The sequence below is a fragment of the Hippopotamus amphibius genome, chromosome 3 (assembly GCF_030028045.1).
Source record: "Hippopotamus amphibius kiboko isolate mHipAmp2 chromosome 3, mHipAmp2.hap2, whole genome shotgun sequence".
NCBI lineage: Eukaryota > Metazoa > Chordata > Mammalia > Artiodactyla > Hippopotamidae > Hippopotamus > Hippopotamus amphibius.
Genome location: NC_080188.1, coordinates 119,709,969 through 119,735,419, shown reverse-complemented (window position 1 = coordinate 119,735,419; position 25,451 = coordinate 119,709,969). Strand labels below are relative to the sequence as shown.

The window sequence follows — 25,451 nt, the reverse complement described above, 5'->3', positions numbered from 1 at the left end:
CAGAAATAGAAATATAGATCAATGGAACAGCATAGAGATCCCAGAGATAAACCCACTCACATATGGGCACCTCATCTTTGACAAAGGAGGCATGAATACATAATGGGAAAAAGACAGCCTCTTCAATAAGTGGTGCTGGGAAAATTGGACAGATATATATAGAAGAATGAAAATAGAACACTTCCTAACACCATACACACACACACACACACACACACACACACACACACACACACACACAAACCTCAAAATGGTTAAAAGAGCTAAATGTAAGGCCAGTGAGTATAAAACTCTTGGAGGAAAACGTAGGCAGAACAGTCTATGATGTTAATCAAAGCAAGATCCTTTTTCACCCACCTCCTAGAATAATAGAAATAAAATCAGAAATAAAGAAACGGAATCTGATGAAACTTAAAAGATTTTGCACAGCAAAAGAAACCATAAACAAGAAAAGAAGACAACCCACCGAATGGGAGAAAATATTTGCCAATGAAGCAACTGACAAAGGATTAATCTCCAAAACATTCAAGGAGCTCTTGCAGATTAATACCAAGAAGGCAAAAAACCCAATCCAAAAATGAGCAGATGACCTAGGAATTTCTCCAAAGAAGACATGAAAATGGCTAACAAACATATGACAAGATGCTGAACATCACTAATCATTAGAGAAATGCAACTCAAAGCCACAATAAGGAATCACCTCACATCGGTCAGTATGGCCATCATAAAAAAAAAAAAAAAAAAAATAGAAACAACAAAGCTGGAGAGGGTGTGGAGAAGAGGGAGACCTCCTGCACTGTTGGTGGGAATGTAAATTGGTACAGCCAATATGGGAAACAGTATGAAGGTTCCTTAAAAAATTAAAACTAGAACTACCGTATGACCCAGCAATACCACTAGTTGACATATACCCTGAGAAAGCCATAATCCAAAAAGATACATGTACCACAATGTTCACTGCAGCACTATTTACAATAACCAGGAAATGGAAGCAACCTAAATGCCCATCAACAGATGAATGGATAAAGAAGAATTGGCACATATATACAATGGAATATTATTCAGCTATAAAAGAGAGTGAAATTGAGTTATTTATTGTGAGGTGGATGGACCTAGAGTCTGTCATAAGAGCAAAGTAAGCAAGAAAGAGAGAAACAAATACTGTATGCTAACTCATATATAGAGAATCTAAAAAAATGGTACTGATGAACCCAGTGACAGGGCAAAAATGAAGATGCAGATGCAGAGCATGGACTTGAGGACTCAGGGTGGAGGAGGGGGGCTGGTGCAAAGGGGAAGATGGGATGAAGTGAGAGTGTAGCATTGACATGCATACACTACCAAATGTAAAATAGATGGCTAGTGGGAAGCTGCTGCATAACACAGGGAGAACAAATTGATGATGGGTGATGACTTAGAGGTCACTGGAGGGAGGGGATTTGGGTATGTATGTATAAGTATAGATGATTCACTTTTTTGCACAGCAAAAAAATGACACAAGTGTGTACAGCAATTATATTCCAATAAAGAGATTAGAAAATTTAGTTGGTAACTGGATTTTGTTGTTATTGGGCTGGGACAAAACTGAACTTTCTTACCTCCTCCAAAGTTTTCTTGAAATGCTGCTTTTAATGACAGATAGTGTGAATTTATTTGCCTTTAAGTGATCTGTATTTGCTTTTGAGATATTTTGAAACAGTTAAGAAATAAGCATTTTGTCATAGTGACATATGGTCTTATTTGACAAACTTTCCAAATATCAAATTTTTATTAAGGCCCTTTTCATTTCCAGCTAACTGTGGGGTGCTTCAGAGGGCCCCTGAGGCCCCTTACAGAGGAATATTTTACGAAGATTTGTTGATATAAGTGTAATCATTCATAATTCTGGTTATTGTAAAAATGTTTATTGATTATACTTTAATGAGAGGTTTAATCATGCCTTTTAATTCTTCTGTCATTAATACATTCTTTTTTGCACTCCATTGCTGGTATAAAATGTGCTTCTTCATCAAGGAAATTCATAGAAAGGCTATGGAAGAAATTACAACAGTTCAACACCAAGTTGATGGGTATGTGAATATTACAGCCTATACTGACATAAAAAAAGGAGCTGACCTGCTTTGGGGGCCCCTAGGTCAGGCATCCAGAGATTTTTACTCCCTCACAGGCAGAGTTGATGTCCCTATTCAGCCTTGAAGTGGTTACAGAAGATAGACCATTGATTACCCTTCTGCTTCCCATAAGATTATGGGAGTAAAATCTCTGAGGGGGGACTGCAACAGGAGGGAAGGGGGTAGGGCATAAACTTTGAAAGAATGACATAGACTGAGGACATGAAATGAACTGAGTAGACCCAAATGCATCAAAGATGGCAGACAAGTCAACTTCCACTAGAACTTAACTTCAGTAATTCAATCATAATGGTCAAAGTGTGGGCTGTGGTCGATTCCTGGAAATCTCCACCCTTTCCTGAAATAGTTGGAATAGTCTTCCCACCCATTACCCTTTGAAATGATCCACCCCTATAAAAACTGACAACCCCATACCCTGGTGCCAAATTGATTGAAGGAAATTAACTACATAAATAGAAATATTTCTCATCAACAGATGGACATTGGTTATGGTTCCACGAAGAGCACTTGGAAAAGGAGGTTGACCAACTGTTCACTTGAATCTCCAAGTCCAGATAATGGTATTTACTATTGAAAAAAAAAAAAATACTGGTTATCCTCTCACCTTTCTCCCCCTTTTCAGCTTTTCAACTGGCCCTATTTCACTCCCCTCAAGCTGATCATAACCAAATTCTATTCCAAAGGAATCAGGCAGCAGACACTGTGAACATATAGTAGATCTGCTCACACAAATGATATCCACATGTCTTAGAGGTGTGTTTCAGGGTGGGGTGGCAAGACTAAATTCAATGCTCCTACCTCACCCTACTCCAGCCTTTCTCTAACTTCCTGAAATGGAAGCCCCTCACTCCTCTGGCCTCCGACCCACACCTCTATTGTCGTCTACATCTGGCCCTCCACATTGCGGGTTGTCTCTTTATTTGTCTCCATGAACTGGTTGTAGATTCCTAACCCTGCCCTCTATCCTTGGGGTCCACCACAGCACATGGAACACAGTAGATGCTTTGTAAATTTGTACTTAATGAAAAGATGAGGAAGGAAGGGAAAGGTCACTATCACTGATGTTCTTCTTCATAGCAATTTCACGAGATGTGCATTGCTATCCTCAATGGAGAGAGGACTGCTAGGAGGAGAAGAGGCCAAATAGCAATGTGAAGACTTGAGGGGCAGCCAATTGACATATGAGTGAGTGGTTTTAGGTAGTGGGACAGATGGCACAGATCGGGGGCTCTCATGATGCCATTCCGCATCAATAATCAAGGCTTGAGCTGTATTACAATTGCAGATTTCCACTATTGGAAGAAATGTGATACATACACTCACAAGGTACTTTATATCATCCAGCAAACGTGTATATATGGTGGATCCTGTGTGCTGGGGTCTGGGTTAGATGATGGGAAGTCAAAGTTGGGTAAGAAATAGGTGGTCCTTTTCTTCATGGAGCTAGCTGTCTAGGGCAGTTCTCACAAACTCATGGACCAGGAGGCAAGAAAAATGAATGGAAGCACTGGGAGGGCATCAAGGACACAGGACAGGTAGCACATGCCCTACCACTGGAGACAGCCTGTCCTCACCCTTATCTAGAGTCTGCCATGCTTGAAACCAGACTGGCTTGTTTCAAGACTGGTTGGGTTAAAGTTTTCAAGAGAAGTCAGAAGTCTGGATATTTATGTAAAATCCCCTGGTTTTAAGTGTTAGTAACTATTTTTTTTCTTCACAAAGCATTGTATGAGCCAAACCTGAAACAACTGTGTGCTGGATTCAGCCTGCAGGCTGTGCAGATTTTTATTTCTAACCTTGAGGTGGGTATAGAGAGGGTTCAATTCATGTTGGTTGAAGGAGTAAGAGACTGAATGTGTCTTAACCATGTTAATTTTCCTTCCATTTGTAAAGAAAGATCACCAGGGTGTAATAAACCAATGAATTTAATAATGTCCACTTGTTGAGCATCTGATATAATTCCCTTATAGTATCCATGACTTGAAATATGTTGTCTACCAAACCAAATATAGAAAGAAATAGTTTTTAAGCATTTTATCTCTCAAAGAAGACAGAAAAGACCACTGAGATCTCCTGCTCAGCCTGAGATGAACAGGCATCCTGTTACTGTTACTCCTGCCAACTAAAAACATTGGAGTTTTATGTCTCCTTCCTGGTTTCCCAGGGCCTGGGTGTTCCTGTGTCAGATCGATCCAGGCCTGTCCCTTGGGTATAACAATGAGGTGCTGGCCTGGTCACCAGGTGCACGATAGATGGATTGCTGCATCTTCCCACTCATTTTCACAGATTGTTAAAATTCAGTGTTGGTGGTTCCATATCTACGGGGCCATTCGACAGCATCTAGCAAATGATACACACAATTACCATTTGGCTAAGCCAATCTACTTCTAGGTATAGATCCTAAAGATCCACTGACAAAATACAAAAAGACATACCCACAAGCTATTAACCACAACATTTTTTGTAAAAGCAAAACATTAGAAACCTGCCTGAAGTGACCATCCATAGGGGAGGGTTGAATAAGACCTAGTGTATTTTAACAAATGGGTATAATAAGTGTGGAGGCAGGTGTGGAATGGTTGAGATCTTTAGGGTATACTTTTTAGTTTTTTTTCTAAAAGAAGAACCAGAAAATGCTTATAGTTTGTTGCCTTTGCATGCACACATATGTATATTTTCAATAAGAAAGTGTGGAAGGAGAAGCCAAAAACTAATAAAAATTGTAATTTTGGAGGTGGAGCAGGGATGGAAATGAGATTTTTCATGTTTTATAGTTTGACTTTGCAATCATGTAAATGTGTTTCATAATCAAAAAATAGATAAATAAACACATCTCTCCTAATTAAGAACCAAGACAAATGAACCAAATTCTATCAAGTTGGTGACATAGCCACACAGAACAAAACATTACTTAAGGGGCTTTAAAACGCAGAACTTTGAGTCTACATTCAGAGTTGGATATCTTCTAAAGACAAAGACAAACAAATAAACAAAATCATCCTCCTTCCAAAACAAAACCAAAAACAAACAAGTAATCTGAAACTGTATCCAACAACTTATTTTTGGTGATAAAGCTACTGTTGTTTTGAAATTATCCTATGTATGTTACAGTTTAAAGAAAGTAAGTAATTAATGCTAATGTTGTTATGAAGCAAGACTTTCAGTGGAAGAGAGAAAAGAGATTTAATTATAACCAAAAATCTTTAGTAAAACCCTGTGTTCTTTAACACTAAAATTGGAAGTATAATTTTGTATCCATGAATTGTTTTCCTTTTTTCAAAGAAAATCTGCACTTCATGGTTCTGACCACTGAAAAGCCTAGGAGAAATGGCAAGTTGATAACAGTGACTATCCTGAGGCTCTGCTTGTGGCCTCTAAATACCATTTTCCAGCAGATGATCTGGAGATTCTTGAAGAAATGGCTGATTTCAGGGCTGGTTCAAGAAATGTACAGGATAATCCTGGGAATCTTGAAGAACCAAAATGGTGTAGGCCTTCAAACTTACAGTGGGTTGGACAAAAAGTTTGGAATCCATGTGAAGAGGCCAAAAGTGGGCCAATGTTAGCATCACATGAAATCCATGGAAACAAATTAAATATATCAAGAGCCATGACTGGGACTTTTCTGATGGTGCAATGCCTAAGACTCCATGCTCCCAGTGTAGGAGGCTTAGGTTCAAACCCTGATCAGGATACTATATCCCACCTACCACAACTAATATTTCTCTTTCTGCAACTGAAGTTCCTACATGTCACAACAGAAGATTCCATGTGCTGCAGTAAGACCTGTTGCAGCCAAATAAGTAAATACATAATTTTAAAAAGGGCTGAATTATATTCCATCATATGTCTCTACCACATTTTCTTTATCCATTGAAATGTTGATGGATCTAACTTGTTTCTACTTCTCCGTTATTGCAAATGATGCTGCAATGTACATGACAGTGATCTTGGTGAGACATCAGTGACTGTTCCTGATGAGAGATTTTAATTTTTGCCCTGGAATTGAACTGGGTAACCTGGAAGAAAAACCAGGAATTCTAACCTCTAGATCACTAGGGGCTAGAGAGTAGAAGAAAAGTAGCCCTAGCTCTTTCCCCCATTTGAAAGCTAGAATGTTTCAAGGAAATAAAAAGTGTAAAATCAGGTGCAAAGTTTATTATTAGAGACACAGCACAACATATGGGAGAGCACACAGTAAAGCATTTTAGGTATTTAAGATAGAATCAAGACAGAAATAACACACCCAGAGAGAAAGCCTATGGGGATTCTCTCTAATGTTCAGGAGTGCAGTAGGTCAGAAACTAGGCAGAGATACACACACAAGGAGAAGTGGGGGCATCCTGGACAAGTAATGCAGTAAGTCAGAAACTCGGCAAAAAATACACACTTGGAGGAGTGTGTGGGCATCCTGAACTAGCAGTGAAGGGAAGAGATGATTTAAGTTACTTATGTAGGAGAGCCCTCCCATGTCATTGTTTATATTTGGCCAACAATCCTGTTTAATTTTTCACACCTAACTTGTCCTAGGATCCTCTCCAAGATGCATATGCAACTTTTTGCTAAGATGGATCCCATTGAAGAGGCCTATGGGTGCATGTACACACTTTTTATGGGGTGATGTCCCCTCCCTCATTGACTCCAAGGAGCCTTCCTATGCATGTGCAGACAGGGAAGATTTCCTTGAACTCAGGAGTGGGCACCTTATCTCTTCACTTCAGCAGAGCTCAGCTCCACCCCCTAGTTTTGTCCTTGGTGTGTCGGGTTGAGGATGTAGCGTCAGTTTTATTCCACATGACAAACACTAGCTGTCCAGCCCAGGGCCCCATTTATCTCCTACTTTAGGAAGGCAAATATCCATGTGAGATCATGATTTTAATTTGGGGGGATAAATACCCAGAAGTGGGAATGTTGGATCAAAAACGAATACTCTTTTTATTTTTTTGAGGAATCTCCATTATTTTTTCCACTACCTACATCATTTTACGTCCCCACCAACAGTGTACAGGGTTTCATATCCTCGTCAACACTGGTTATTGTATGTTTCTTGGTAATGACAAGCCAATGGATGTGAGATGGTATCTCATTTTCATTTGATTTGTATTTTCCTGATGGTTAGTTGAAGAGGAAAGTTAGAAACTTACACTCAGCTAAAAAGAACTGCATGCTTGTTTTTCTTTTGTGAAATATGCTTGCTGCACTGAGAAAAACAGAAAAACAGGATGACCTAACAATCCAATGTAACTTTAAGATATTTTGCTAAAAAAAAATGGAATTTTCTGCACCTGCTCTTGTAAGTTTCTGTTTGGAAACTTCTATGCTCTGTAAACATGTGCACTATAAAAGTAAAGCTTACCCTGAGTTTGGGGCCCAGAACTTTAGAGTGTTAACTTGTCTGGGCCTGCTGGCTTAATAAACCTGACTTCTCCAACCCTGCAAGTGTAGTGCTAGGTTTCTCGACAGATTGATTTCTGCAACATAGTGAGGGTGGAACTACCTTTATCCCAAATTTACAGAATAGGAAATCAATGTCCAGAAATGAACCTATCAAGGAAACTTGACTGGTAGGTTTCAGAGGTAGGATTTGAACCTGGGCAGAATATCTCCCGGATGTATATGCCTTGTGAGTATGCTGCACTGTCTTCCATGTGTTTTGGAAACCTGGGTCATGTTGTTTTCTATTCTGTTTTTTTTTTCTCTCAATGTCATATTGGAACGATTTCCTGTAACACTAAATATTCTCTTAAAATCCTTTTTTTTTTTTTTTTTGCTATTTTGAGTCTTTTGTGTTTCCATACAAATTTTATTTTATGTATTCATTTTTCTTTCAATCTTTATTTCAGTATAATAGCTTTAAACTGTTGTGTCAGTTCCTGCTCTACAACAAAGCAAAGCAGCTGCATTTATACATATATGCCCATATCCCCTCCCTTTTGATCCTCCCTCCCACCCTCCTTATCCCACCCCTCTAGGTCATCACCAATCATCAAGTTGATCTCGCTGTGTTATGCAATTTGTTCCCACTAGCTATCTATTTTACATTTGTTTGTGTATAAATGTCAATACTAGTCTTTCACTTTGTCCCAGCTTCTCCTCCCCACCCCACACCCACATCCAGAAGTCTTTTGTCTACATCTGCATTTTTATTCTTTCTCTGTCACTGAGCTCATCAATAGCATTTTTTTTTTTTAGATTCCATATATATGTCCTATCATACAGGATTTTTGTTCTCTTTCTGACTTACTTCACTCTGTATGATAGACTCTAGGTCCATCCACCTCATTACAAATAACTCAATTTCATTTCATTTTATGGCTGAGTAATATTTCATTGTCTATATGTGCCACATCTTCTTTATCCTTTCATCTGTCCATGGACATGTGGGTTGTTTCCATGACCTGGCTGTTGTAATAAGTAATGCTGCAATGAAAATTGTGGTACATGTATTTTTCGGAATTATGGTTTTCTCCAGGAATATGTCCAGTAGTGATATTGCTGGATTATATGGTAGTTCTATTTTTAGTATTTTGAAGAACCTCCATACTGCTTTCCATAGTGGCTCTATCACTTTACAGTCCTACCAGCCTTTCAGGAAGGTTCCCTTTTCTCCACTGTCTCTCTAGCATTTATTGTTCCAAGATTTTTTGATGATGGCCAGTCTAACTGGTGTGAGGTGATAGCTTACTGTTGTTTTGATTTGCATTCCTCTAGTGATTAGTGATGTCAAGGGTCTTTTCATGTGTTTGTTGGCCATCCCTTTATCTTCTTTAGAGAAATGTCTGTTTAAGTCTTCTGCCCATGTTTGGATGATATTGTTTGTATTTTTTGACATTGAGCTGCATGAGCTACTTACATATGTTGGAGATTAATCTTTTGTCAGTTGCTTCATTGGCAAATATTTTCTCCCACCCTGAGTGTTGTCTTTTCATTACGTTTATGTTTTCCTTTGCTGTGCAAAAACTGTTGAGTTTCATTAGGTGTCACTTGTTTATTTTTGTTTTTATTTCCTTTATTCAAGGAGGTGGGGCAAAAAAAGGTCTTGCTGTCTTTTATGTCATAGATTGTTTTCCTCTAAGGGTTTTATACTGTCAAGCCTTACATTCAGGTCTTTGATCCATATAGAGTTTATTTTTGTGTGTGGTGTTAGGGACTGTTTTAAATTAATTCTTTTACAAGCAGCTGTTTGGTTTTCTCAGCACCACTTATTAAAGAGGCTGTCTTTTCTCCATTGTATATTCTTTCCTACTCTGTCAAAGATAAGGTGACCATATGTATGTGGCTTTATCTCTGGGCTTTCTATCTTGTTCTATTGATATATATTTCTGTTTTTGTGCCAGCACCATACTGTCTTGATCACTGTAGCATTGTAGTACAATCTGAAGTCAGGGAGCTTGTTTCCTCCAGCTCCGTTTTTGCTTCTCAAGATTGCTTTTTTCAAAAGCTTAGGCTTCTAAGATGTTTGAGGGAAAAAAAGAGGGTGTGATGTGCATCAAGTTCTTGGTGATTGTTTTAGACAGTTTCGGCACCTCGTGCCCTGGCAGGTAAATTAACATGATGGATTTCTCCAAGCTACCCTTCAAAACTGGAACAAAGGAATGTTTGTTTTATATAAGACCTACCAAATAAACAGGGAAACAAATGATAACACACATAGGCACTAGTCTCAAAGCTGCACACTAAAGAAACAAAGGGTTTGAGATGAGAAATTTAGGAAAATATACACATATGAGAACTTGCTGAGGAAAAGGAGGAAATAAACCACAGTTCTAATCTTCAAGGCTACGGAATGCATTTTGCATATCTTCAAGAAGTTGTGCATAGTTGGCCTTGATCTTTGCCTCACCATCTTTCACTGGATCCTTGAATTTCATGGAGGGAAGCTTATAGAGGATCTCTCCCATGCTCACAGATAATGGATCATGTGATTTTATTGTCACTCCGAGAAGTGGTTTCAACAGCTCTGGGGGCCATATCATAAAACACAATCATGTTGGACAGCATCCCTACTGTCTTGTAGAATGGGCAGAACCTGTCATTAGGAGTATATCCATTTTGTTGAAGGAAATCATCTTTGATAAGTTTTGCTACCTCCAGAGTGATTTTATCTGCTCCTGCTAGTGAAGTCTTTCCCACAAGCTGTACAATTTCTGCCAAGTATTTTTCTTCTTGCAGAATCTCCTTAGCTTTGGTTCTCAGAGGGACAAACTCTGTGAAGTGTTTGTCATAGTATTCATCCAAGGCACACATGTACATGCTGTAGCTGATCAGCCAGTTGACAGAGGGGAAATGCTTATTTTGAGCTAGTTTCTTATGTAAGCCCCAGGACAACTGAACATTACCAAGAGTAGCAGACATAACTGGATCAGAAAAATCACCACCAGGTGGAGAATCTGCTCCTAAAATGCTGACACTCCCTTCTCTCTCAGGGTTTCCAAGACATTTCACTCTGCCAGCTCACTCATAGAAAGAGGCCAGACACTCACTGAGATATGCAGGATATCCACTATCTGTGGGCATTTCAGCTAAGTGACCAGAGATTTCTCTAAGAGCCTCAGCCCATCTAGAGGTAGAGTTAGCCATCATACTGACATGATAGCCCATGTCACAGAAATATTCTGACAGTGTTATTCCAGTATAAATAGAGGCTTTTCTATCAGCAACAGGCATATTGGTGGTATTGGCTACCAAAGCTGGCCTCTTAATAATTGACTCTACCTTCCCATCAACTTACATCGTGAGCTCTGGGAAGTCCCAGAGGACTTCAGACATCTCATTTCCTCTCTCACCACATCCTACACAGATGATCACATCACTGTTCGAATACTTGGATAGAGACTGTGATATCACTGTCTTTCCACAGCCAAAAGCCCCAGATATTGCAGTAGTTCCTCTGTGTACACATGGAGAAAGGGCATCAAGGACTCTCTGGTCAGTCAAGAGAGAATGATTTGCTGGCAACTTCTCAGTGACAGGCTGAACCTGATGTACAGGCCATACTAGGACCATGCTGAACTTCTCCTTTATAACTTCAAGTTCAAGCTCCAGCACAACATCAGAGTTATTGTGACTTCCAGGTGGAGCAATGTAAGTGACAGTTCCTCTGTTTGGTGGAGGCAACATGATTTTGTGTTTGATGAGTGAGTTCTCATTGACATTTCCATAAATATCTCCACCAGTGATGTGACTACCAGCCTGTAAGTTTTTGCAAGGTGTGAAATCCCATTTGGCATCTCTGCTAAGAGCAGAAATATTTACTCCTCTGGGAATGTAAATACTTTGAGTTTGACTGCTGATATCTGACAAAGGTCTTTGAATACCATCAAAAATGGCTCCCATAATGCCAGGACCAAGCTCTACCAAGAGGGGTTTACCAGTGCAGAGTACAGGATCTCCAGCAGACACACCAGAGGTTTCTTCATACACCTGGGTAGTAGCCATGTCACCCTCCAATTGGATAATCTCTCCAACAAGCTCATGGTGGCCCACTCTCACCAGTTCATACGTGGCAGCACCTGCCATGTCACAGGCTGTAACTACAGGTCCTGAGACCCCATGCACATAACCAAATGTGCTTTCTTTATCTTCATCGTGTGTTTTGGGTAGCTTGGAGAAACCCATCATGTTAATTTACGTGCTGGGTCTCCAGGAGCAGAAACTGTCTAAAACAATCACTGAGAACTCGATCCACATCACATCCTCTTTTTTGCCCTCAATCATCTTAGAAGCCTAAGCTTCTGAAAATCACTTGGCAGTGTGATGGGCAGTAAAATGCCACAGAGAAGATATTTAGTCATGGTTAAAGGCTGTTTGCACCTGTCAGGACCAACTGGGCTTTAGTGATTCTTGGGGTCAGAATGACATTATATTGTTACAAGATAATGATATGTGTCACATGTTTGTGTTTGCTTATTTAATTTTTGAACAACTAGTCTCCTGATTGTAAAAAATATTATTCTTTCATGTGGTTTTTGATTCACTGGCTCAAAAGATTTCCCAGAATATCTGTAGCTGTAGCAGCATAACAGTTTCCATTCTGTTTCATAGGGATGAAATAAATTCTTATTTTTGCTGATAACAGAATTTGGGTCATGTGAAAAAAGGATCATTTCTTCCTATCTTTTAAGTATATGTTTTAAAATAATAGTTTCTGTGTTTGTATGATAAGGCACACTGCAGAACAGCTCTGAAAATATCAGTTTCCCGTGAATTATTTCTGACCAACCGTGCTGGCACCATTGTTTCCTCTTTGGGAAGAGGAAAGGGTATGGGAACGTGTCTAAAATTTCAAATACCCAAATGTAATAGCATAAATAATTTATTTTATGCCTCAGTATGTTATTATTTAAATTTTTAGGTAATGTATTTCTTTTGGTCTATTAAGGAAAGATGCAGTCAGTAGAGAGTTCAGCTATGTTTGTTTAAATCCTTGCAGATTGCATGTTCTAACAGTGGCCTGCTCTTCAGGATAAATATTCTTCCATGTGTCTTTTTTAACCTTTCAGAATATTGGAAGATAAAAATTATGCAGTGATTTGTTGAGATGTGGGTGTGATGGTGCTGCTTAATCAATTTGCTTCCAATGTGGCCTCCTACCCAGAGGCCCTAAGACCAGTGGAAATTAAAAGAATTTCAAAAATTTTCAGTTCCTACCTAAAACCTACCAGAAAACTTGGATTGTGATACTAATGAATGATATGATGAAGAAAGTTTGACCAAGTTCATTTTTTGTTGTTCTGAATTTGCAATGCACATTCTTAACTCCTTTTTAAGAATGTTGATGGATGGGTGTGAAGATGCTAGAGAAACTTTGCTCAGAGCCTCACTGTAAGTGTCCCTTCACCTAAATGTTGTAGAATTTCACATTGGTCACTAATAATATTTCTTTAGTAAGAATGTGTTCAAGTTACAGCAATCTTTTAAAAAGATTATACAGTACTATATTTATTGTGCTCTGCCTGGTCCTAAGTGGAGCCAGTTAACAAGCTTCACATGGATTTTTCCAGTGTTAAATCTCATACATTGTACCCTTTGGAAATTTCCTTCCATCCTGACAAATGAATAGAGGACATCATATATATTGCCTCCTTATCCTTGAGGTTTCATCATCTTCATGTTAAAAGTGGTGTATAATTGTTAAAATATATAAAAGAATAAAAAGTGGATTTAAATTAAAAAAAAAAAAAAACATTGCTTTGGCTATGCAGGGTCTTCTGTGTTTCCATGTAAATTGTACATTTTTTTGTTCTAGTTCTGTGGAAAACACCATTGGTAATATGATAGAGATTGCATTGAATCCGTAGATTGTTTTGGTAATATAGTCATTTTCACAATGTTGATTCTTGCAGTCCAAGAACATGGTATATCTCTCCATCTGTTTGTGTTTTCTTTGATTTCTTTCATCAGTGTCTTATAGTTTTCTGCATACAGGTCTTTTACCTCCTTAGGAAGGTGTATGCCAAGGTATTTTATTATTTGTTTTGCAATGGTAAACAGGGGCGTTTCCTTAATTTCTCTTTCTGATTTTTAATTGTTGGTGTATAGAAATGTAAGTGATTTCTGTGCATTAATTTTGTATCCTGCAACTTTAGCAAATTCTGTGATTAACTCTAATAGTTTTGTGGTAGCTTCTTTAGGGTTTTCTATATATAATATCATGTCATCTGCAAACTAATTTTTTTTTTACACCTTCTTTTCCAATTTGGGTTCCTTTGATTTCTTTTACATCTGTGATTGCTGTGCCTAGAACTTCCAAAACTATGTTGAATAATAGTGATGAGAGTGGGCACCTTTGCCTTGTTCCTGATATTAGAGGAAATGCTTTCACTTTGTCAGTATTGAGGATGATGTTGGCTGTGGGTTTGTCATACATGGCCTTTATTACTTTGAGGTATGTTACCTCCATGCCTACTCTTTGGAGAGGCTTTTTTTTTTTTTTTTAAGCTCTTTATTGCAGTATAATTGCTTTACACTTGTGCCAGTTTCTGCTGTACAACAACATGAATTAGCTGTATTTACACATATGTCCCCATATCCCCTCCCTCCCATTACTCCTTCCCACCCTCTCTGCCCCATCCCTCTAAGTCATCACCCATCATTGAGTTGATGCTCTGTGTTATGCAGCACTTTCTGACCAGCTATCTATTTTACATTGGATAGTGTATATATGTCAATGCTAATCTCTCACTTCATCCCAGCTTCCCCTTCAACAACGCCCCCCCACCCCCCGCAGCATGTCCTTAAGTCCGTTCTCTATATCTGCATCTTTATTTTTGCCCTATCACTGGGTTCATCAGTACCATTTTTTAGGTACCATATACATGTCAGCATAAGACATTTGTTTTTTCTCTTTTTGGCTTACTTTTCTCTGTATAACTGTCTATGTCCATCTACCTCACTACAAATAATTCAATTTCATTACTTTTTATGGATGAATAATATTCCATTTTATATATGTGTCACATCTTCTTTCTCCATTCATCTGTTGATGGGCATTTAGGTTGCTTCCATTTCCTGGCTACTGTAAATAGTGCTGCAATTAACATTGTGGTACTTGTATCTTGTTGGAACATGATTTTCTCAGTGTGTATGTCCAGTAGTGGGGTTGCTGGGTCATATATCAGTTCTAGTTTTAGTTTTATAAGGAATCTTTATACTGTTTTCCATAGTGCCTGAATCAATTTACATTCCCACCAACAGTGCAGGAGGGTTCCCTTTTCTCTGCAACCTCTCCAAAATTTATTGCTTCTAAATTTTTTGATGATGGACATTCTGACCAGTGTGACGTGGTACCTCACTGTAGCTTTGACTTTAATTTCTCTGATTAATAGTGATATTGAGCATCTTTTCATGTGTTTGTTAGACATCTGCATGTCTTCTTTGAAGAAATGTCTATTTAGGGCCTCCACCCCATTTTTGAATTGGGTTATTTCCTTTTTTGATATTGAGCTGCATGAGCTGTTTGTATATTTTGGAGATTAATCCTTTGTCACTTGCTTCATTGGCAAATATGTTCTCCCATTCTGAGGGTTGTCTTCTTGTCTTGTTTATAGTTTCTTTTGCTGTGCAAACCTTTTTAAGTTTCATTAGGTCTCATTTGTTTAGTTTTGATTTTATTTCTATTATTCTAGGAGGTGGGTCCAAAAAGATCTTGTTTTATTTATGTCGTAGAGTGTTCTGCCTATGTTTTCCACTAAGATTTGTATAGTGTCTGGCCTTACATTTGGCTCTTTAATCCATTTTGAGTTTATTCTTGTGTATGGTGTTAGGAAGTGTTCTAAATTCATTCTTTTATTTGTAGCTATCCAGTAATCCCAGTTCCACTTATTGAAGAGGCTGTCTTTTCTGCATTGTATATTTTGGCTTCCTTTGTCAACAATAAGATGCCATATGTGCATGGGTTTAACTCTGTGCTCTCTATTCTGTTCCTTTGACCTATATTTCTGTTTTTGTGCCAGTGCTATACTGTCTTGATCACTGTAGCATTGAAGTATAGTTTGAAAGCAGGGAACCTGATTTCTCCAGCTCCATCTTTACTTCTCAAGATTGCTTTGGCTATTCAGGGTCTCTTGCCCTTCCATATGAATCATAACATTTCTTGTTCTAGTTCTGTGAAAAATAAGATTGGTAATAGGGATTGTGCTAATCTATAAGTTGCTTTGGATAATATATTCATTTTCACAGTGCTGATTCTTCCAATCCAAGAGCGTGTTATGTCTCTCCATCTGTTTGTATCATCTTTGATTTCTTTCATCAGTGTCTTATAGTTTTCTTCATATAGGTCTTTTGTCTCCTTAGGCAGGTTTATTCCTAGTTATTATAGTTTTTTTGTTTGTTTGTTTCAATGGTAAGTGGGTATGTTTCCTTAATTTCTCTTTCTGAATTTTCATTTTTGGTGTATATAAGTACAAGAGATTCCTGTGCATTAATTTTGTATTCTGCAGCTTTATCAAATTCTGTGATTAACTCTAATAGTTTTCTGATAATATATTTATAGTTATCTGTATATAGTATCATGCCATCTGCAAGCAGTGACAGTTGTACTTCTTCTTTTCCACTTTGGACCACTTTTATTTCATTTTCATCTCTGATTGCCGTGGCAAAACTTCCAAAACTATGTTGAATAATAGTGGTGAGAGTGGGCACTCTTGTCTTGTTCCTGAGCTTAGAGAAAATGCACTGAGTTTTTCAACATTTAGGATTATGTTGGGGATGGAGTTATCATATATGGCCTTTATTATTGAGGTATGTTCCCTCTATGTCCAGTTTTTGGAGATTCTTTATCATAAATGGGTGTTGAATTGTTTTGAAACTTTTTCAGTATCTATGGAGATTATCATCTGGTTTTATCTTTCAATTTGTTAATATGGTGTATCACATTGACTGATTTTGTGTTTATTCAAGAATCCTTGCATTCCTGGGATAAACCCCACTTGATGGCGGTGTATGATCCTTTTAATGTTGTGTTGGATTCCATTTGCTAGTATAATGTTGAAAAAAATATATCAATGTTCATCTGTGTTATTGGCCTGTAATTGTCTATTTTTGTGACATCTCTATCTCATTTTGGTATCAGGGTGATTGTGGCCTCATAGAATGTGTTTGACAGTGTTCCTCCCTCTGCTATATTTTGGAAGAGTTTGATAAGGATAAGTGTTAGTTCTTCTATTAATGTTTGGTAGAACTTGCCTGTGAAGTCATCTGGCCCTGAGCTTTTGTTTGTTGGAAGATTTTTCATGTTTCAATTTCAGTTCTTGTGATTTGTCTGTTCATGCTTTCTATTTCTTCCTGGTTCAGTCTTGAAGTTTGTGTTTTTCTAAGAATTTGTCCATTTCTTCCAGGTTGTCCATTATATTGGCATATAGTTATTTGTAGTAGACTCTAATGATCCTTTGTATGTCTGCAGTGTCAATTGTTACTTCTCCTTTTTCAATTCTGATTCCGTTGATTTGAGTCTTCTCACGTTTTTCCTGATGAGTCTGGCTAATGGCTTATCCTTTTTTTTTTTTTTTTAATCTTCTCAAAGAATTAGCTTTTAGTTTTGTTAGCCTTTGCTATTGTGTCTTTGTTTTCTTTTTCATTCATTTCTGATCTGATCTTCATAATTTCTTTCCTTCTGCTAACTTTGGGATTCCTTCATTCTTCTTTCTCTAATTACTTTAGATGTAGTGTTAGGTTGTTTATTCAAGATTTTCCTTGTTTCTTGAAGTAAGATTGTATTGCACTGAACTTCCCTCTAAGAACTGCTTTTGCTGCATCCCGTAGGTTTTGGGTCACCATATTTTCATTGTCCTTTTTTTTCTAAGTATTTTTAATTTTCTCTTTGATTTATTCACTGATCTCTTGGTTATTTAATAGCATGTTGTTTAGCCATCATGTGTCTGTATTTTTACAGTTTTGCTGTCCTGTAATTGATATCTAGTCTCATAGAATTGTGCTCAGAAAATATGCTTGATATGATTTCAGTTTTCTTAAGTTTATTGAGGATTGGTTTGTTACCTAAGATGTGATGTGCCCTGGAGAATGTTCCATGTGCATTTGAAAAGAAAGTCAGAGCACCAGAGAACTCCTGACCCCATGGAATAGTAATCAGAAAGAGCTCTCCCAGAGGCCTCATTCTCAGTACTAAGGTCCAAATTCACCCAAAGGCCAGCAAACTCCTCTGCAGGGTACCTCAAGCCAAACAAGTAGCAAGACAGGAAATAACCATGCTCATTAGAAGACAGAATTCCTATAGTCATATTAAGCTCTCAGACACATGAAAACACACCAACAGGCATGACCCTGCACATCAGAAGGATAAGATCCAGCTCCACACACAAGAATATAGGCACCAGCACCCCCTGCCACCATCCAACAAGGAAGCCTACACAAGCCAATGGATCAACCTCCCCACTGGGGAGAAACAAGAGATTTAAGAAGAATTGTGACCCTGTAGTCAGAGAAAAGAGGACTGTATTCCTATAAACTTCCCTCTTAGAAATGGTTTTGCTCTATCCCATAGGTTTTAGGTTGTTTTGCTTTCATTGTCATTAGTTTCTAGGTATTTTTTTTTTATTTCCTTTTTGATTTGTTCAGTGATTTTTTGGTTATTTAATAATATATTGCTTAGCCTCCATGTGTTTGTGTTTTTTAAATTCTTTTCCTGTAATTGATATATGATAGTATTTCTCATAGACACTGGTGCAACCTTCTTGGTGATAACCAAAAGGATTGGAAACCTTAGCAAACATATGGGATATGTAATGGGGTTCTAAAGGGAGAGACAAGTGCACACTTTCCTGGAACCCCTTTTGTGCAAAATCAATTGCCAGCTGTTTTTACCTTCTTCTCTGTTTGTACCTGACTGTCCCATACCTTTAATGGGAAGAGATTTATTAACTAAGTTAGGAACCACTGTGCTTCTTGAGAAGCAAGTGATTCACCCTCATCACCAAACAGTTCTAAGAAAAAGCAAAAAGGAAAAGATAAAATCTGAAGCTAAAATAGAAGACTATGTAAATAGAGGGTCTCCTAAGTAAAGACCTAGCATATCAAGGGTCTGGACTTGGCAAAAGATATCCAGCCAGTGATTATTAAGTGGAAGGCATTATATGGTATCTAAGTGTAAGGTACAGATTTTTTAAACCTAGAGAAGATTCTCAAAAATATTAGTAAAATTACCAAAATAGTAGGCCACAGCTCTGACTAAACTTACCATAGCTCATATTCCAAGTGGATAAGAATTTGGAAGAGGACTTCTCCCCTAAGCTAAGTGAGGAAAGTATGTCTTTCCAACATAGTTGTTGCAGAAATTGATCCCACGAGAAGCCAAGCACAACACTCGGAGGGTTGGAGAACTCAGGTTTATTGAGCTGGTGGACCCAGATGAGCTAACACTCCAAAATTCTGGGCACCATTCTAGGTGAATTCTCTGTTTATATAGGTTAAAACACATAGCTACAATTGACACTAATTGATTGCCTACAGTTGGCATTAATTGATTAGATTATTTGATTGGCTACTCCGTTTTCATAGGTTACAGGTGATTACAGAGCACACACGTTGCTACGGGTTACGTGCAAAGGGTTTTCAAAGGCGAGCAGGCATAAAGCTATGAACTACAAATTTTCCTCATCAAGGTGAATGGGTATGTCAGGCCTTCATTATCATTGAGGTAACCACCCATACTTTGAAAAAACAAAACAAAACAAAACAAAACTGTCTTGCGTTCCAAATGTAGTCTTTGCAGGACCAGAGGTGTGGCTTCAAAAGTAATCCAAAGTTCTCTAATCCTTTTACCACTCCCAAAACCTATTTAACTTAAGAGGCTTTAAGTATTAAACATAGGGGAAACAATGCCAAACTATGATAAATTTACCTGTACCTTTGAGCTGCAAATGTCCTATTTGGTCTTCTCAGGAACACTTATCTCTGCCATCATTTTAAAAGCAAATTTAAAAAATGAGGGTAAAGTAATTTAGAACTTGACTTGTCAGAGGTAAACAGAAATGCTGTGTCTTTTTTGTAATCAGTAGAGAAAAGGATTTAGCTATCTAGATGTGTGACCTTGAGTTGTTCCATTTGTTAGAAGCCCAATTTGTATCCCCCCTCTTGTAACTGATGGTTTTAGGTTGTACCTGAGTCAAGACTGAAGTTTTGGAATGGGAACTATGAAGCCTCAGTTTTTGTTTGTGTCTGTGTGCTCATAGATACCTATGTCTGTGTCATACATCAATGACATTGCCAAACATTAATTGTTAAAAGACACTAGTTACCTGACTTAAAGGAAATTAAGTGCTTATGTAAATACTCAGAAATAGAAAATAATCTGGTTAGAATGAATTTCAGGTTCATGTCATCTGGAAAATATTCAGTACTAAACTGATATCTGGTATTGAAGGTGGCTTAAAATTTTGGTTTGATTAATATAGACATGTCTTTAGAGTTATCCATGTGTAGTATAATACTTCTCTTGTACCTAGGTTTAATAGTGGTAAAATAAAAACTTATTCAAATAAAACCAAAATAGTAACTCTATGTGCAGAAAATCCAAAAACAAACAAACAAACAAAAAACCAAAAAAGAGCAAGAAAAAAAAAACCTTTTAAGGATAGTAAGATATATATTTTCAGTAAAAGAAGGGAGGGGGGATGAGAAAAAAATACTGAAAAGAGTTGTACATGATCAGAGTTTTCTAAGATTCAACTAAATATAGTTGGGTAAATGGATTTTGTTGGGAGTGGTCTGGGACAAGTCTGAATTTTGTTTCTCTCCCCAAAATGTTCTTTAAATGCTGCTTTTAATAGCAGATAGCATGATTTTCTTTACCTTTAAGTGATCTGTATGTGCCTTTGAGATCTTTTGTAACTGTGGTTAAGGAATAAGTATTGCCTCACAGTGACCATAATGTTATTTGACCAAATGATTTAAAATGTTTTAACAAATTTCCAAATATCATTCTTTTTTTCATTTTTAAATTATTTTAACAACTTTATAGACATAGAATTAACTACATAAATGTAAAGCAAATAATTTGATGTTTTGACATATATCTGCATCCTCAAAACCATCACTGCAATAAAGAGGATGAAGATATCAATTATTCCCAAAATTGTTCTCATGTTCCATTTTTATTTTTTTAATTTTTAATAAGCTCTTTATTGGAGTATAATTGCTTTAGACATTTGTGCCAGTTTCTGCTGTACAACAAAGTGAATTGCCTGTATTTATACATGTGTCCCCATATCTGCTCCATGCCTTGACTCCCTCAAACCCTCCCTATCCCACCCCTCTAAGTCATCAGCAGTCATTGAGTTGGTCTCCCTGTGTTATGCAGCAGCTTTCAATTGCTATCTATTCTACATTTGGTGGTATAAATATGTCAATGCTACTCTCAAACTTCATCTCAGATTCCTTCTGCCACCAGTGTCCTCAAGTCCTTTCTCTGCAACTGCACCTTTATCCTTGCCCTGCCACTGGGTTCATTAGTACATTCTTTTTTTTTTTTTTTTTAGATACCATATATTCACATTAGCATACAGTACTTGTTTTTCCCTTTCTGGTTTACTTCACTCTGAATGACAGACTCTAGTTCCATTCACCTCTCAACAAGTAACTCAATTTCATTCCATTTTTGGCTGAGTAATATTCCATTGTATATATGTGCCACATCTTCTTTATCCATTCATTTGTTAATGGGCATTGATGTGGCTTCCATATCCTGGCTATTGTATATAATGCTGCAATTAATATTTTGGTACATGTATCTTGTTGGATTCTGGTTTTCTCAGGGTATATGCCCAGCAGCGGGGTTGCTGGGTTGTATGGTAGTTCCATTTTTAGTTTTTTAAGGGACCTCCATACTGTTTTCCATAGTGGCTGAACCAATTTACCTTCCCACCAACAGTGAATGAGTGTTCCCTTTTCTCTCCACCTTCTCTAGCATTTATTGCTTCTAGATTTTTTGATGACGGCCAATCTGACCGGAGAGAGTTGATACCTCATTTTGCTTTGACTTGCATTTATCTAATTGTTAATGATGTTGAGCATCTTGTCATGCATTTGTTAGCCATCTGCATGTCTTCTTTGGAGAAATGTCTATTTAGGTCTTCCACCCATTTCTGCATTGAGTTATTTGCTATTTTAATATTGAGATGCATCAACTGTTTGTATATTTTGGAGATTAATCCTTTGTCAGTTGCTTCATTGGCAAATATTTTCTGCAGTTCTGAGGTTTGTCTTCTTGTATTGTTTATTCTTTTTCTGCACAAAAGGTTTTAAGTTTCACTAGGTCACAGTTGTTTGTTTTTTATTTTATTTCTATTATTCTAAGATGTGAGTCAAAAAGTATCTTGCTTTGATTTATGTCACAGAGTGTTCTGCCTATGTTTTCCTCTAAGAGTTTTGTCATCTCTGGCTTTATATTTAGCTCTTTAATCCACTTTGATTTTGTTTTTGTGTATGGTGTTAGGAAGTGTTCTAATTTCATCCTTTTATACATAGCTGTCCAGTTTTCCCAGCACTACTTATTGAAGAGACTTTCTTTTCTGCATTATATATTGTTATCTCTTTTGTCAGGATAATGTGTCCAAATATGCATGGGCTTTTTCTGGGCTCTCTCTTCTGTTCCATTCATCTATATTTCTGTTTTTATACCACAAACTACTGCGTTGATCAACTTAGCCTTGTAGCACAGGCTGAAATCAGGGAGGCTGATTCCTCCAGCTCTGTCTTTCCTTCTGAAGATTGTTTGGCTATTCGGGGTCTTTTACATTTCCGTACAAGTCATGAAATCTGTTGTTCTAATTCTGTGAAAAATTCCATTGGTAATTTGAAAGGGATTGCCTTGAGTCTGTATATCACTATGGGCAGTATATTTATTTTCTCAATGTTCATTCTTCCAATCCAAGAATATTGTATATCCCTCCATCTGTTTCTATCATCTTTGATTTCTTTCATCTGTGTCTTCTAGTTTTCTGCATACAGGTCTTTTGCCTTCTTTAGCAGGTTTATTCCTAGGTATTTTATCCTTGTTTTTGCAAAGGTAAGTGAAAGTGTGTCCTTAATTTATCTTTCTATTTTTTTTTAGTGTGTAGGAATTAAAGTGATTTCTGTGCATTAATTTTGTATCCTGCTACTTTACTAAAGTCATTGATTAGTGCTAGCAGTTTTCTGCTAGCTTTTTTACAGTTTTCTATGTATAATATCATGTCACCTGCAAAGAGTGACAATTTTATCTCTTTTCCAATGTGGATTCTTTGTATTTCTTTTTATTCTTTGATTGCTGTGGCTAATGCTTCCAAAACTATGTTGAATAATAGTTGTGAGAATGGTCACCCTTGTCTTGTTCCTGTTCTTAGAAGGAATGCTTTCAGTTTTTCTCCAGTTAGAATGATTTTGGCTCTGGGTTTGTCATATATAGCTTTTATTATGTTGCAGTAATTTCCTTCTATGCCCAGTTTCTGGAGAGTTTGTATGATAAATGGATGTTGAATTTTGTCAAAAGCTTTTTCTGCATCTATTAATGATCATGTGGTTTTTATCCTTCAATTTGTTAACATGGTGTATCACATTGATTCATTTGCATATGTTGAAAAATTCCTGCATTCCTAGGAGAAATCCCACTTGATCGTGGTGTATGATCTTTTTAATGTGTTTTTTGATTCTGTTTGCTAGTATTTTGTTGAGGATTGTTGCATTTGTATTCATCAGTGATATTAGCTTGTAATTTTCTCTTTTTTTGTGTGACATCTTTGCCTGGTTTTGGTATCAGCATGATGGTGGCCTTGTAGAATGAGTTTGGCAATGTTCCTCCCTCTGCTGTATTTTGGAAGAGTTTGTGAAAGTTAGGTGTTAGCTCTTTTCTAAATGTTTGATAGAATTCACCTGTGCAGCCATCTATCCCTGAACTTTTGTTTGTTGGGAGATTTCTAATTGCATACTCGATTTCAGTGCTTGTGATTGGCCTATTCATATTTTCTATTTCTTCCAGGTTCAGTCTTGGAAAATTGTACATTTCTAAGAATTCAGCCATTTCTTCCAGATTACCTAGGTCTTTGGCTGCTGGTAGTAGTCTCTCATGATCTTGTGTATTTCTACAGTGTTAGTTGTTAATTCTCCTTATTCATTTCTAATTCTGTTGATTTTTGTCTTCTTCCTTTTTTCTTATGAGTCTGGCTAATGGTTTATCAATTTTGTTTATCTTCTCAAAGAACCAGCTTTTAGTTTTTTTGTTTGTTTGTTTGTTTGTTTGTTTTTATCCTTGGTGTTGTTTCCTTTTTGTTGTTGTTGTTCCATTTATTTCTCATATGATCATTATGATTCCTTTCCTTCTCCTAAATTTGTGTTTTTGTTTTTGTTCTTCTTTCTTTAATTGTTTTCAGTGTAAGGTTACATTGTCTATTCAAGATTTTTCTTGTTTCTTAGCAGGATTGTATTGCAATGAACTTTCCATTTAGAACTGCTTTTGCTGCATCCTATAGGTTTTGGGTCATCTTGTTTTCACTGTCATTTGTTTCTAGGCATTGTTGATTTCCTCTTTGATTTCTTCAGTGATTTTTCAGTTGTTTAATAGTGTATTGTTTAGTCTCCATTTGTTTTTAATGTTTTATATTTTTGTTGTTGTTGTTTCTTGGTTTGTTTGTTTGTTTTTTCCTGTAGTTGACATCTGGTCTCATAGCCTTCTGGTCGGAAAAGATAGTTGAGAGAATTTCAATTTTCTTGAATTTACTGAGGCTTTATTTGGGACCCAAGATGTGATCTATCTTGGAGAATGTTTCATGTGCACTTGAGAAGAAAGAGTATTCTGTACTTTTTGGATGGAATGTCCTATAAATATCAATTAATCCATCTGATCTAAGGTGTTATTTAAGGATTGTGTTTCCTTGTTTATTTTCTGTTCGTATAGTCTTTCCATTGGTTTAAATGGGTTTTGAAAATCTCCTACTATTATTGTGTTAGTCAGTTTCCTCTTTTATGGCTGTTAGCATTTACCTTATAAATTGAGGTATTCCCATGTTGGGTGCATAGATATTCATAATCATCACTGGATTGATCTAATAACAATTGGGTATTCTTCTTTGATTGATACTTTGATCATTATTTTATGTCCTTGATTGTCTTTTCTTTAAACTCTAATTTGTCTGATATGAATATTGCTACTCCAGCTTTCATTTGACTTCCATTTGCATGGAATAACTTTTTCCATCCCCTTTCTTTCAGTCTGCATGCATCCCTAGGTCTGAAGTGGATTTCTTGTAGACAACCTATATAAGGGTGTTGTTTTTGTATCCATTTGGCCAGCCTGTGTATTTTGGTTGGAGCATTGAGTGTATCTTCATTTAACTCAATTATTTACATGCATGTTCCTATTACCATTTTTCTAAGTGTTTTGTTTTGTTTTGTTTTTGGTTTGATTTTGTAGGTCTTTTCCTATTCTTGTGTTACCTACCTAGAGAAGTTCCTTTAGTAATTACTGTAAGGCTGGTTTAGTGGTGCTGAATTCTCTTAACTTTTTCCTGTCTGTAAAGCTTTTCATTTGTTCATTGAACTTGAATGAGATACTTTCTGGGTAGAGTATTCATGGCTGTGGATTTTTCTCTTTCAATACTTTAATATATCCTGCCACTCCCTTCTGGCCTACAGAGTTCCTGAAGAAAGTTAAGCTATTATCCTTATGGGTTTTCCCTTATGTGTTATTTGCTTTTCTCTTGCTGCTTTTAATATGTTTTCTTTGTGTTTTATTTTTGTTGGTTTGTTTAATATGTTCCTTAGTATGTTTCTCATTGTGTTCATTCTCTAAAGAACTCTCTGGACTTCTTGGACTTGATTATTTATTTTCCC

The 25,451-nt window shown here is 37.0% G+C and overlaps 1 pseudogene; it reads right to left on the bottom strand.

Moving 5' to 3' along the window:
* Positions 1–9,898: 9,898 nt before the first annotated feature.
* On the bottom strand, positions 9,899–11,753 carry LOC130850068 (V-type proton ATPase catalytic subunit A-like; annotated as a pseudogene).
* Positions 11,754–25,451: the final 13,698 nt, after the last annotated feature.